At 38.2% G+C, this 15,263-nt stretch overlaps 1 protein-coding gene across 2 annotated transcripts in view; it reads left to right on the plus strand.

The window, feature by feature from the left end:
* Positions 1-3,767: 3,767 nt before the first annotated feature.
* The window catches only part of LOC119647081 (protein bark beetle), a 95,336-nt gene continuing 83,840 nt past the window's right edge, over positions 3,768-15,263 (plus strand). For both annotated transcript variants that reach the window (XM_038047838.1, XM_038047840.1), the window contains exon 1: positions 3,768-4,230. The gene's annotated coding sequence lies outside the window, so the exon portion shown is untranslated. The remainder of the gene's footprint in view (positions 4,231-15,263) is intronic.

Below are 15,263 nucleotides of genomic sequence, written 5' to 3' on the forward strand. Positions count from 1 at the left end.
GTATGCTTTTCTCCTTTTGAACTGTTCGCCTTGGTTTTCAGAATTGTCTGTCCTTCTTTTTTTCTCTTAGCCGCCTGCTGATTATTTAGAGGATCGCCCTCTTTTCGCGTACTCGTTTCTTGGGTCGCTTGTGACACTGTTGGCACAGCAGGGTTCGGCGTACCCTTGGTATTTTTCTCCTCCTGTGATCTATTATAAAGGACTCTAATAGCCCCCGAACAATATTTTTATGGCTTGGTGCACGTTGTGCTTGTCCTTGATAAACTCGCGCAACTCAACTATTTTTGCTCAACTATTTCTGCTTTCTATGAGTCCCGGCAGGGTTAGTCCTTTTATACGCTCCTTTACTTTTGGCATTTTTTGAACTTGCCTGTAACTTATCCTTTACCATCTTTGGCATTGCTGGAGATTTCATAGTCGACGAGCTTTTTTTTGAATGAGTCCCCTTCTTGGTCCTGGAGCGACAGCGCATCTTGGACATATCACGGTTTTTGTCGTCCAACGATTTGCCATCAGTTCGTTGTTGATTGGTCTTGTTATCGGCGTACTTGGTAAGGTTGTACTTCGCTTGATCACCTCCTTTTCTAGATCCAAATCACTTGTAGCATTATATGTCAAGGTGGCCAAGTTGTCCACCACCGAGGCACTGCCGTGGAGGGATATCGACGACCGGGAGCCCGCTTGCTTACTCCCAAAAGCGGTTCCGAGCCCCTGCCTGAGTATCCTTCCCACACTAGCCCATGTAACGTCAGAAAAGAAAGTGCAGGAATACATATTTACACATCAAGAGGAATGTCTTATCCGCCAACGGGGGTCACTCCTGATGGGAGATCTGGCAACTCCTCACAGGTATACATAAGGACTGGCAAGATGATTGTCTTATGCAGTAAGAGCTTCGAACCTATGGTGAGACGTTTCGAACGGAATAGTTTTTGTAAGCTGAAATAGGCTCTTTTGGCTGCCAATAGCCGTGCGCGGATTTCACCGTCGTAGCTGTTATCGGTTGTGATTTTCGACCCTAGATAGGAGAAATTATCAACGGTCTTACAGTTATTGTCTCCTATCTTATTTATTTATTTATTTAATTAACGGACAACAAACAGAGAAAATTCCAATTAATTATTGTCCTCAGGAGGGGGAGAAAGCAAAAACCTTATCCTACGTTTAAAACTACTTAAAGTAAGGAAGTTAAAAGGACCAAGCTGTTTTGCATTATAATTTCGGCAAAGCCTGGGAATCGGGGAATGAAAGTAGACTTCGAGCTCTGCGAACGGCACGTTGAAAATGTCTGCGCTACTGCGCTGTGATCTCGTCAGCGGCGGAGCAGTCCATCAGACCGGAGGAAAGTTTAAAGAATGTGCATAGATCCAGATAGGATCTACGCTGTTGTAGGAAGGGAAGGTTCAGAAAGCGGAGGCGGGAGGGGTAATCCACACGGGGGAAGCTTTTCTTAAAGAAGAGGGAACGAGTGAATTTACGTTGCACATTTTAAAGGGCAAGACAATCACAGTTACGGGAGGGTGACCAGTTCACGGAGCAATACTCGAGGGTATTCCTCACGAGGGAATTGAAGAGAGCTAAGGAGGGTTGGATGGAGTCAAAATCAGAGGAGGAGCAAAGAATAAAGCCTGACAATTTTGCTGCTCGATTGATGACATCGAGGCAATGGGTGTCAAAGCGGAGCTTATTGTCGAAAGTGACTCCGAGGTGTTGAGTGGAATTTAAGCAGGATAAGGAATGTCCGTTAAGCGAGTAGGAGAAAGAAGTGGGGAAGGATTTTAGGGAGTAGCATATAGAGGGACACTTTCTGACGTTTAGCGCTAAACTAGTCGAGCACCAACGAACCAGAGTATTCAGGTTAGACTGAAGGGAAACACAGCCCATAGGAGACGATATAGCGGGAAACATCTTAAGGTCGTCTGCATAGAGCAAATAGGGACAAGTAAGGAGGGGAGGAAGGTCGTTAATAAAAAATAAAAATAGCAAAGGACCCAGAATAGACCCATGTGGGACGCCAGAAGAGGGGGGAAGGAGGGGGGAGTCGTCAAAAGAGACGCGGCAGGATCGGTTGGAAAGGTAAGAGATAAGCCATAAAACAAGTGGTATGGGAACGTTTAGGGACAAGAGTTTTGATAGAAGTATCTTGTGATTTACAGTGTCGAAGGCTTTCGCGAAGTCAATGTAAATGGTATGCACTTCTTGCCATGAATTTAGACATTTGGCGACAAAATTGATAAAGTCAAGCAGGTTAGAGGCAGTGGACCTACGTTTAACGAAGCCGTGTTGCTCTTTCACTATGTGTTGGCCAAAGTGGGCGGAAAACCAGTCGCTGACATATCTTTCCAGGATTTTGGAACAGGAGCAGAGGAGGGAAATGGGACGGTAATTCTCGGCAAGCGAACGATCGCCACTTTTGTAAATGGGGATAATGACCAGTGCGACTTGAAGTTGTTGCTTGGTTGGTTTTTGGTGCTGACGTTGCCACCATATATCTCGAATCGCCTTTATTGATGTGCAGTCCAATATTTTGCGCCGCCTGTTCGATCTGGAAGGCGGTTTGTTTGTCTCTCGTTGTTCCTCCCACGATGGCGGATCGTACCTCTTGCATTTACCTCAGCATCACGGATTACTTTTCCAGGACCAGGTAAAAGAGAACGCATGATAGGGAATCCCCTTGTTTTAGACCGTTGTTGCTGCCAAATGGTCTCGAGAGTGATCCTGCTGCTTTTATTTGGCCTGACACACAGGTCATAATTTTAGTCACCGTAAAAAATAAAAATACGTTTTTTACGGCGGTTTGTACTATATTATAATATAATTGTATAATAATTTTCAATAAAAATATTACTGAAAATTGTTCAATGTATGCACTTTCAGATGATATAATGATCGTTCAAAAAAGTTTCTTAGTTTTCCGAAAAAAAATCGTGAAGGTGACCTAATTTTTGCCCAACAAGTGGGATAACCCCTTAATACAGTGGAATCTCCATAATTCGTATCCAGACTATTCGTAATTCCGGCTAGTTCGTGCAAATTTCCCGGTCCCCAAAGTTAATTTTCCTCATTTTTTATCCCGACAATTGGTAATCGCGATAATTCGTAACAAACCGTCAGTCTCTTAACCAAGCGAATTATCGGGGTTCTAGTGTATATCTATATATGCGAAAATTGGGAGATATACATTTAACAAATGCACCTGACGTAAAATGTCCACTTTATCTTACGTTGCATGTTATTACACCAGTTACCCTCAAGTATCTTCGTTGCAATAGTTACTCTCATCATTTGTTTACTACTTCGCAACTGTTGATATATCATCTCTGCTTTGTGCTACCTTTGTTTCACCTAACTGACTCGCGACTGAGCGAAAGCAACAAGGTGGGCTCCAGTGTGTTTTCTGCATATATCAACATATGTGGCGTGTGTGAAACAGGTAGATACGTAAATACACCACGAAAAGATAAGTTCATTGTTCAGCGCTAATGCAAACGTGTGGCATCGAAACACATGCAAACGGCAAGGAAGTTATATCGATGCAGGTTAACGAACACCTCAACCAGGTGAGTTAAGATACTCCGTATGTTTACAGCAGCTTTACGAAAACTTTTAATTGTGTGTTGTCTTGGAACCTGACTACCAACAGAAAGTCAAGTTACTACTATTCTTCGATTCATACTAAGATTGTTGTTTTTCGAAATACTCGTACGTGCAGATACTACGGAGAGCGGTTGGCAGTTATAGCTAGCGAGGTGAGCCCTGGCTTTATCGAGCTTCTCTTCTCGCTTTTAATGTATTGTCCAACTCGGTCGCGTTAACAACGTAACGTCGATATCTTCGCGTAGCTTTTTGCTGGTTAGAAAGATACTGCCTTGCTTGGACCGCGCCTTAAATTTGGTTGGAATTTTCGTTCGAGAAATTCCCATACAGCTTAACGGTTGTGGGTGGAAAAAGTGATATTTTACGATAGAAAACTACCCCTGAAGAGTGCCTTTTATGCTTGTAGTTATTATTTTAGTTAGAAATTATCGATTTTTGGTGCATTTTGAAATAGAGTGAAGTGAAGTGAGAGGCCATAGAAAATTCCTCTGCAGTTGTATACTCCTTTTGTTCAGTTACAGAGGTCCGTGTGGGTGGATTTCGGTGTGCAGGATAGAGAAAAGTGGATATTTTAAGCTGATTTCCAGTTTGGTGTCAAGTTTCATCGTAGGAACTGTATCACCCTGCTTTATGGTAAATAGATACTTTTCATTTTCTAGTGATTCACAAGTCTGATTGCATAAAGTGGGTACAATTGCAATAATGGAAATACCAAACGGTCGGTGCACCGCCCTATTCGAAGTTGGAGTAATTATAAAGTTTACTTAGTAACGTTCTCCGCATTTCGTTATTATTCTGCCTATAGTGCTCAATCTATCTTGACTGGTTTTCAGTTGTGATGATGTTCGGTAAAAACTTGCTAAGATTGAACCGGTTATGAAATCTATCAATGTATTCCAGAGTTATCGATACATGTATCACATACACAACAGTTTTTAGTGGACATGCCCCCAACTTTTCGATGGAGCAAGCATGGGATATACGTAATTACACTCGCATCTATTTATTCTTCGGGGGAACTGTATAGATCAGATAACAACTTTATGATTTTGCATTATAGACTGGTTTGCTTTTACATGAACACAATCTGAGAACAGAACAGGAAAAGATACTTATTTACTGAATCATAATTCCATCTTTTTATAATTGTAAAAGAAAATGCATTTTAATGCTACTGTCGTGATTCGTGTTTGCTCTTTGTTTGTTAATGCGCTTACTGAACTGGATATCTAGGTTTATACTTTCCGGTGAATTATTCACCCAAGTATTAAGTGAATATCAGAAAACCATGAAAAATGATCTGAATCTATTCTATTTTCTTTTTTTTCGTGGTTTCTCCTCCAAATTACCGGATGAAACTTATTACATTGCAGGGCGGGTGAAAGTCTAGAAAATGATAATAATTGGAGAGGAAATGTGTTTTTTTTTTTGCTATTTGCATGCAAATTACCTTAAAATTACATATAATTGCAAAAAGTATGCCTAATGAAAACGTGGAAATGTCTAGAGAAAAGCGAATCGCTGTAAGTAGTGAATGAGTAACGAGGAATTCAATGAAAATTTCTTTGGTTAGTCATAGTATGATGACGATGATATGTAAGGTGTTACGACAAGTGGTGAATTCATGATAAGGGAACAAGTTTGACGCTAGTTTATGACGTTGCGAAGCGGGCTTCTGGTTAGTTAGCTTATGAATTGTGTTGAGTATCTGATGGGAGTAGTTATTGCTTGTAGACTTTTTCGATATTGTGGTCACTGTTTTATAGAGAAACACTACAAATTTTTTGAAGAGGCATTTTGCAAAGTTGTCGCTCAAACGTTCTAGGCAAGTCTAGTAAAGGATTAAAAGCAATAAATGATCGGTAAATGTCAATCACTAAATTTTTTATTTTGGAAATAAAAATAGAACAGGCCGTTGTAAAGGCAGGATGGGAGAGTCTTGAAAGGACCTCAAAGAGTAAATTTGTTGATCAGACAAAAATATATCTAATGGGAAGAAAATAGTGAGAACTGACCATACTGACTTTAAGTGCTTCGGTAACTGCTTGAAGCTTGGTAGCTAATTTGGAAAAGAAGAATCGATACTCCATTTCTAATCGTAAAAAATTAGTGATTGCCTTAGAAAAAATATTAGAATCAGAAAACTTAACTGAGTGTCAAAGAATTTACTGGATTTACTCTTAATAACGTACAGGGAGCCGAACTTTGAGCGCTCTTAGCACTTATAGCCAGACATTTTTTAACGGATTTTGTTTAACGATGTATGGTATGCCTTAATAGTTGGCGTAATTCAACTAAGGGGGTGTGTCAAATAAAACGTTTATAAAATCGATCCAATGTTTGTCTGATCATCTGTCTGTCCATCTATCTGTCTGTTCGTCACACAGTATTTACTCGGAGCTAGTTGAACTTTTTGTCACAAAATTTGGCAGCGATATGTTGTTTTCGAGTCTACTTTTTTTGTTAAGTTTCTCGGAGGAAGTAAAGCTCTATTTTTAACAGACTATAGTCCTGAGGGGCATCAAAGGAAAGAGCAGTTAGTATTTACTATATTTGGCCTAACTTTTAATAACAGTTTAGATCCGGAATGTACACTCCAGATAGTGAAACAGGTCGTGTTCTCAAATCCTATGCAACTAAAAATTGGGAAAAAAATCATGATGCTCCTATGTATATATATAATCTAGACATCCAAGTATATCTCATTCCTATATATGCTCACATAAAGCTAATAATAATTTATTATAAATTCCACTGTTGTGTGCGCCGTTTTTTCCGGCTTGGTTATGGTTAGAAAGGAGACTCATTTTTCCGATGTTGCTGAAAGTATATTTTTTTATTTTTCAAATATCGATATTTTAGGGACCATTTACTCTCTTTGTCAGTGAATCTTAGTCTGACTGAAAAGCACGAAAATTTCCTTGACAGTGTTTGAAATGGTTTCTGGTTTAACCCAGAGCAGAAGCAACTTACGAAACGCTGCCTCACTTCAGCCCTCGAAGCAGTGTGACCTAAGTGGTTACCAAGTATTGTTTGCTCTTTTACATACAATTTATAAGCAGAGAGTCGATATGAATTGTATTCATGTCAAAAAACTGTCAAAATTTAGGCATGTGCCGGCCGAGGCAGGACTAAATTTTTGTTAAGGGTTTAAGGAAATCCCGAGTCCACCATCCGTTTGATTGTTAACATCAAAATTTGCGATATGTTTGAACGCTTTTTATTTGGAATCGTTAGCACATTGAAATCTACAGAAAATATTTTGATTCATACTTAATAAGACATAATTTATAGATCTTTCATAGTGTGTTGACAAATATTCTGATTATTTTCCTGAAAGGCTATAAGCAGGGTCCAAGAGATCATATATAAGAGGATTGCTTCATTTTATTTTTACTTTATTGCTTTTTTTTGCTATTTGTATAACTGTGTCAGTTTCTCGATACATATATGTATATGTGTACGTGTATAGGAAGTTTGCAGGTAGCGTGCAATTCGAACGCATTTCCAATTCAAGTTAACGGCATTCCAGATGAAATTAACAATTTTGCAAACCAAACTAACGACTATTCACAACAAAATCACGTCTTTCCAAGTCAAATTCACGATTTATCAAATGAAATTAACTTAACTTTAATCAAGTTAACGATTTTCTAAATAAAAGTAACATTTTTCCAAATCAGATTTAGATTCTCTTTCAGGTTATGAAATAACTTTAATTTTGAAAATTGTGAATTGTAAGACGTGAATTTTTGTTTTCGATTTTGCATGAAAAATTGAGTGTGTGAAAACTTTCAACAGCATGGATGACGCATTTGCTGGCTCTGTTTTGGCCGTTTTCCGTCGTAATCATGTTGAGTTACTGTCGGCTCAACGTGGATAAACTATTACATTGCAAAGACAGAGGAACAGTTAAAAAATAGGGTTTTTCGGTTATGGCCACAGTTTTTTGCATGCGTGGCGTCATGCTTTTTGATACGATTCTATACAATTGTATTAGTAGGTTGCAACGAGCTAGTAGCTGTTATTTTCGCTGGCATAGCTCAAGGAAAAGTTTTCTTTTGTGATCTCTCTTACAACATCGATCTCTACTATTCTAAGAGGGATCTAGCAGTGTCCTTTTGCGATCGAAATTCTAGAAAAAAAGGTTTATAACGCCGGTGATGCTTCAAAATTGCCGCGCTCTACCAAAACGTCATTACAGGGTGAGATAAATTTATTGTAGTAAAGCAAAAAGGAATTTGACAATCTATTAGAAATTTTTTATTTATTCATCCGTATCATGAATAATGACCTTGAGACAGCTTAAAAGACCATTGCACAATTTCGAAAATGGTTTTGATGTATTTTGGCTCATTCACGGCGAATCGCTTGGTCTAGATTATCCAAGCTGCCGTATCTTTAAGAGCTAACCTTGTCCTTGTCCCTTTTTCTAGGGTATGTCAGATAATTACAACGGATATGCAAACATTCTGAAAGGAATGAACGGTGTAAAGTTATTTTTTAAACATTCTTGGTTAACGCGAGCTTCGTGAGCGGCTGCCGAATCTTGTTGAAATGTCCATGCTCTCCGCACGGACGGTTTATTTGCTCATGGTACTGGTAATTCTACTGCATTAATTTTGATGCCACCGTCCAAGAATATGGGCGGAGAGCACCCATCGGTTATCCGTTGGTGACCATCTGCAGGTGTAAATTATCGAAAGACCTCACTGGTAAATGAACTCGGTGGTTTTGTTTCTTCACAAACTACTCAATCGCGAATGAGGCCTTCTCGGAAAAAAACAAATTCTTTCTTCGGTGTAAGATCGTGTGATCTTTGGAACTTCATTTCTGGAAACATTTTTGGCGAAGTTGCAGTCTTTTTTCGACCACCGCGCGTTTTGACAATGATTTAGTCACTTTGAGGTGTTGTTTGAAGTTGGTTGCAGTTCAATCGCTTCACCCTGTATATCTGGGCATCTATCTGAGATCATAATCCTGTTTCATCGGATATTATAAGCTCAACTCCTTATTTACCGGTCTAGTATTCTGCGCGTGAAGAATTGTCTATGGACAATTACACTCATGGATTATTACCGTCGCCAAATATCGGAGATATTGCGTGGTCCACTTACAGTAAGGTAGCTTTATCTCTTCTTTGTCAATATACAAATGACCTTCATAGGATGTTTTAACATCAGCTCATTTCTTGGCTCGTCTAAAGTTAAAGATTGTAGGGGCCCAAATTAGCGAAATTGGCGCACAATTGAAGACGATTTATGGCACATATATGGAACATAGGCTGGGTACTTGCCGTCTCCATTTGATTGTACAAAACTGACTAAGGACAACACTCGGGGCCAATTTAAAGTCTTATTTAGAATAACATGTCTGTATGATCTAAATGAATTGAATCTATCTTCGTTCTGACCGTTATTCGTTTTTATTAAAGGCGTCATAACCTCCTGCTTGGCTATATAATTTAACATTCCTCTCGATCATAATGACCGTCTCCCTGACTTGTTTTTTTTCAACATTTCTCACTATCGATTCGTTCACCCAGCAATTCTACCTATCCGTTGAGATTGCCTTCCATATTAATCGATCCACCGTACAACCGAAGTGCAAGATTTCGAATTTCAACGACTAAGGTACGTTTTACTTTGCTTAACATGTCATCCCTTCAACACTGCAGATCTCTGACTGAAAAAGAAGAAATTTCTGCACTCTATTTTTTTTTTTGATTTTCATACAATATTTTATTTTGTTGGATTTTCTCCCTTTTTCACACATTGGTAAATTGGTGAAGCTTGCGAGCTACTTTAGGAATCTAAGGCCTTTTTATAGAAAAATCATGAGTCTCATTTCGGTTTTTTCTGAGATTCCCAATGGGATAATTTGCATCGACTCGAAGTCGGTGACTGTTTGAATTCCCCGAGGTGTTGACTCAAAGGTAAATGGCCGTGATCATCTCATCTGTGGACTTTGGGCGTTGAATGCAAGGACTATATCGCAAAGTTTGCCTGAAGATGTCATGGCAAGGTGCGAGACCTAGTAGTATTCGTCTAACCAACACCTGATATCCGGAAATAATGTGATCCGTTAACGATTACCTGCACAACTGAGTTATCCTTTTTTTATTGTTAATTATAGCTTTTGTCCGTTGCCTTAACTTTTTGCGGTTCTTTCAAGATTAATGGATTTCAGATCAATCCTGCTGTGCTTATAAGGGGCCATATTTCGAAAGCCCATGGTACATGATGTGAGGGGAACTGAAGTATCCAACGAACCCAGTCCATCTTTCTGAGCCTGACTAACATAGAGACATGCAAGCCGGGAACGATCGGATACTTCAATTAGGCACTGATGGATCTGCACAATCAAGGTTTGCTCTTTCTCTGGTTTTCTGGGATCATATTCGCTATAGCCAATTTTTCTGGCTATAGCAACTTTTCGAGGTTTGTTCAAATGCATTGAAGCTGTTTTTTTCTGGGTGTAGGTTATAGGTTATTTGTATTTGACCTGATGCACGCTTCGAGAAAGCTGAACGTCCAGTTGAAGTACATTGACAGAAAGCGTTAGCACCTAAATGGGATTGAAGTTCATGGTGACCATACATTATTTGCTCATAATAATATTGTATTGTAATTGCCTCCTGTAAAATAAAGGAGAGCACTATAGTTGGTTAGGGATCGGGGATTGGGGTTGACCTGATTTAAGACTGCGCGCTAAAGAGTACTTTTATTTCTTTTCCCGTAAATGTTGAGTGCCGAATTAATGTTGTTTGGATATGAAGTCTAGTTGGACGTATTTACTATTCGAAAATTTCAACGTTTTGTGAGGAGTATATATAATCCAATATACATTTTTGTGAGTGTTCAATCAGTAGTACTTCGTGAAAAAAAGGGTAATTTGTGATTCCGTCCAGTTAGCTTGTTTTAAGTTGCTATGGACGAAACAATTGCCGAATTGATTTGAAGACCGAAGTATGTTTTTAAGGAATCTGTATGCATTTGACTGTGAAATAAAGTTGGTATAGAATGTTTGTTAGGTGGTAGGTTTCCTTAAAAACCTCCGAACGACCATTTCTTAGCTTACCTTGTATAGAAAAAAAGTCAAAACAACAATCACATTCTTTGTGGATCTACGCTTGTAAGTAATAATGACTTTTATTGTTTCAGTTTGCAATTTTGTTGAGGCATAACTATCAAAACAAATTAAAACAATATCATAAGATAAGCTAGAGCTAAAGGCAGTCTTTATGAGTTATCAGCTACGTGCTTTTATGAGTCAGAACAACATTTTGTGTAAGAATGTGCTTAATTCATCACTAATACACCAAACTTTGTGAAATCAGCCACGATTAGATATCAATCAATGTTGATATCAGCATTAACACATATTCCAAAAGTTAACCTGTTTCTATTTACATATGCACCTTGCGTTTCTTCAGGTGCGAATATTTACTTGTGATAAACATTTTCAATGGTGATTTATCCTGGTTCAATTCTCTGTTAGGGTGACACTCCAAAGATTAATCATATAGGGCTAATAAAATAAACACCACAATACTATGATGTATATGATAAAGAATGTTTCGCCTTTTTCCCTTACTACGATTTTCCATTTAGCTAAAATGACTAATACGGAGATAATAGAAATGGATTAAACTTGAACTGCGGTGGATTGGTAGTGATAGATAGTGTTATCATTACCTTTTTAGATAAAAAAATTGTAAATGGAATGCAATGAAGCAAAGTGCCTTCTTAAATTCATTTTTGGAAATATTCCATTTGGTACGCAAAACTCCAAACGATTAGCTCACTGATTGCAGTAACGAGATTCACACTCGTTTTCATTAGATGATGGAATGTTTCAACACTCATTTTCCAGTTTACATATCGTGGAATTGAGGGTAGGCCTAATGGTGGAAATATGCGTTTTGGGCTTTACCTGTAGAAAAATATTTTGGTAAAAGCGTAAGTTAAATATGTGCTAAAAGAAACGCAAATACATATATCAAACAAGTGTTAATTTGGGAATTCAAGTGGCTTTGGAATTATTTTAAATTTAACAGTAACATATAATGGCAGCTGGCATAGATGATTCTTCATAACTTTGATACAATTTATTTTTGTACTGGATAATCTCTCCCATTCAGTTTTCTTTTCATGTTCCCGTGGTTCAAAATTATTGGAAGACCCTTTCATTCGAATAGAGATGTTGCTTTTTCAAACGTCTGTGTGTAAACCCTGGTTTCATTGTCATGTCAAGTCATTGACCTGCTGATTTTTTTGTAAACGTAATTCGTTTTACTGTTGAAGATTCTTTTAGACTTTATCTTTAGGAGCATACAAAAGCATATATACGAGTACAAATATTTTTTTTTGGTACTATGAAATCGAATTAGGTGAATTTGAACAATGAAGTCCTGGAATATAAACTAGTTGTATTTGCGACTTCCGAGAATTATTTTAGGTTGAATAATGTATAATTGTTTACCCCGTTTTGAGCTGGAACCAATTTGGGGTTATAATGATAACATTTGGGGTTTCGATTGGAAATTCCATTGTTAGTGGATGATGTATTTGGATGAGTTTTGTAGAATATAGAATTTTCCTGGAACTATTTTAATGGTTATGTCTGCCCAACTGTAGGTTATTTAGCTTATAAACTCAAATTTTCTGGGCAAATGGTTTAACAAATTATCGGCTGGAGTTTCTAGAATGTATGAAAAACACATTTCACGGAACTCAGTAGCTGAACAAGTATTGGATCTGCTATTATCCTTAAAACTGAAATAAAATGGTGAATCAAATACTCGTATAAACGCGATTTTTGTCTCCGAGCAACTAAGGTTAGTAGTGCATAGCCTGCGTATCTAGTCAGATTAACTGAGATCATTAGCAGTGAGAAACGCTGCCCGTTTCATACCTTAAACTAATTCGTCTGCACAGTTTATTTATCAAACACTGTCAATGACTGGTATGTTTCTCTCGTAGGACGGATATCAGTGGAAGATCAGAAACACGATTACCTTTCTCGAACCAGCACCATGAGTGGTTCAGAGAGACAAATCTCTGTTTGCGAAATAACAAAGAGAGTTCGAATAAATAACGTAAGCTGTCGAGTGATCATTGCAAATGACTTAGGGCTCCGTGGCGCTTGTGCTCGAAGAGTCTCTCCCCTTTTGACAGAAAATCAGAAGTTGAGATGTTTAGAGATTTCGCGGATACTTGCAGCACGCTCCGCTTAAGAAAGTGATGCATTTTGGAACAGGATTGCCCCCTGCGACGAAACGTAGGGCCACCATTACACTCCCGAGTTGAATATGTTAGTAGAGTTAATATGAGAGAGTTAATATGAAGTTGAGTAAAAAAAGGGGTAAGGGTACCATGACGACGCCAGCATCCACAGTGTAGCTGCAAAAGCCTTAAATGCACTGAACTGCATTTGGTTATTTCCGTTTTGTTAGGAACTGCGAGTTATATATTTAGCATGTCAGTCAACTAGCTTTACACGGAATAGGCCACTTTGAGCTATTGTAACTTTATCAGTAATAGTACGATTTTGATGAATGAGTGTACTTCATGCTATAGTCTACATTACTACAAATTTTTATGGCTTTAGAATAAACCCAAGGGGGTTTCCAATCAATTTTACAAAAACACTAAATATTAACTTAATTTGAGTAGTTTGAGTTTTAAGATTTTTCGGTTGGATAGTTTCCGAGAATGAGACCATTATAGAAATCATCACTTTCTAACCCCCCACTCCTCGCCAACAAGAAATTTCAAAACTAAGACTGGCTTCGAAAAGTACTAATCGGGACTTTTTGCGTCCCCTCCCCCCTCTCTTTTACATGTTTGAAGACTCCTCCATAAACTCAACGTAGAAAGATATAACTTACTACTCACAGTTCCCACCTTCTGACCAAATTGAATGTCAATCGGTATAGTTGTTTCTGAGAAAAGTGCGTCTGACAGACAGACAAACAGATATTGAACTGATTTTAATAGGTTTTGTTTTAGAAACAAAGCCTCAAAAAGCATGGAAAAACCAGTAATACTGGGAAAATTAAACAAATGTATGGAGACTATTCCAAAACGAACTTTAAAAGGCTGATGACGTCTCTATCAGATAAGGTAAATTTCAAACCAGGTTAGGTTATTTTCGAGAATTTTATCACAACGTTTTACAGACTCACGTTGGGCGCCATTTGCAAAATAGACATAGGTGTCGGCATGAATGGTGAAATCAAGTGACTGCTGTTTACAATGGGGTCTTTATCCTTACTTCTAGAAAATTTTCAACTGTTACTGCTTGCATCTAAGTGCACTTCTACGGCATTGTCAAGGTCATTTCTTAATCACTTCAAATTTGAGGTTTATACCATACCTAATGCTGATGGTCGGAATTCTCATGCGCTCTACTCTTGCATGCAGTAGTGGTCCCTATGCATGCAAAAGAGGGTGTTTTTTTCATATGGGGTATCAAACTATAGGACTCGGTTAGTACTTTCCGGAGTCCATGGAAAGATTCAGTTACGTCAAAGACCCGTTCCACTCAAACCAATCATCTGAAATGAAATACAGTGGTCCATGTACATGGTATCCACACCTCGAAATATCTGAAATGGAATACGGTGTTCTGTGTACATGGTATCTAGACCTGAAAATATCTGAAATACTCATGAGCTTTTCTATTAAAATAGGCTATACTATACTCTATAATACTGCCAAGTTTGGTGGACATCGCGCTATTACCAAGAGATTTATAATAGGTCAAACTTATAAGTTGAGAAAAGAACTAGGTGTTTTTCCTTATCCTATAAATATTTTTATTTTTTCCCCCGCATACAATTGTTTCGGAGACCACGTACCTCCTTCCTCAGTGCTAGTACCTAATTTCACTTGTTAGTTTGGTGCAAATTTCTTGCATTCTAAGACTTTGAATGTTAGTGTGATACTAAAGTAAGTGGTCTGATAAACGTAACATTACGAGCCCTGTTAATTCGTAAGCTGCTTCTAATGCAATTCGACTCTTCTTTTCTTATGAAAATGAAGACTTACTTTCTCCCCATTAAGAATCTCCAATATCTCATTTGGTTATTTTTTTCTCGTAGCCCATTCAGATTACCTGGCCTCCCAATGAGGTGAATTGTATTCTAAATTACTGGGGATACTCCACATTGTTGTTGGACTATCGAACTAATGCTCATGAATAAACGACGCCAGAAACTGTCTGCTTTTCAATTGAAGCCGCTCCTTATGTTCACCTGAGAAATCGGTGAGCATTGTCATGTGTTTATCTTTGCTGAGTTACGAAAGATTCACGTCTAGGTGTGCACTTGTGTACATATCTAATTACATCATTTAGCCACTATTCTGCTGACCTATTTCCCGTCGCCGTCAATTATTATTGTTTCTTCTCTAGGCGGTAAAATTTCAAAACATTGATGAGCAACGCAGAAAGAACATACATAGAAGCAAAGGAATGTGCTCATTAATACCACATTACTTATAAGCGTGGCAAAGTCAGTGAACACGATACTTCTGTATGAATGTTTACAACACCCGCAATTAGTGCACTGCCAAGGAATGCAAATATCCAGAACGTATTTATAAAATATGTATGCTAACTCTGGTGATTCACATAAATGCAATAATAAATCTACATATTAC

This window comes from Hermetia illucens, chromosome 1 (assembly GCF_905115235.1).
Source record: "Hermetia illucens chromosome 1, iHerIll2.2.curated.20191125, whole genome shotgun sequence".
Taxonomy (NCBI): Eukaryota; Metazoa; Arthropoda; class Insecta; order Diptera; family Stratiomyidae; genus Hermetia; species Hermetia illucens.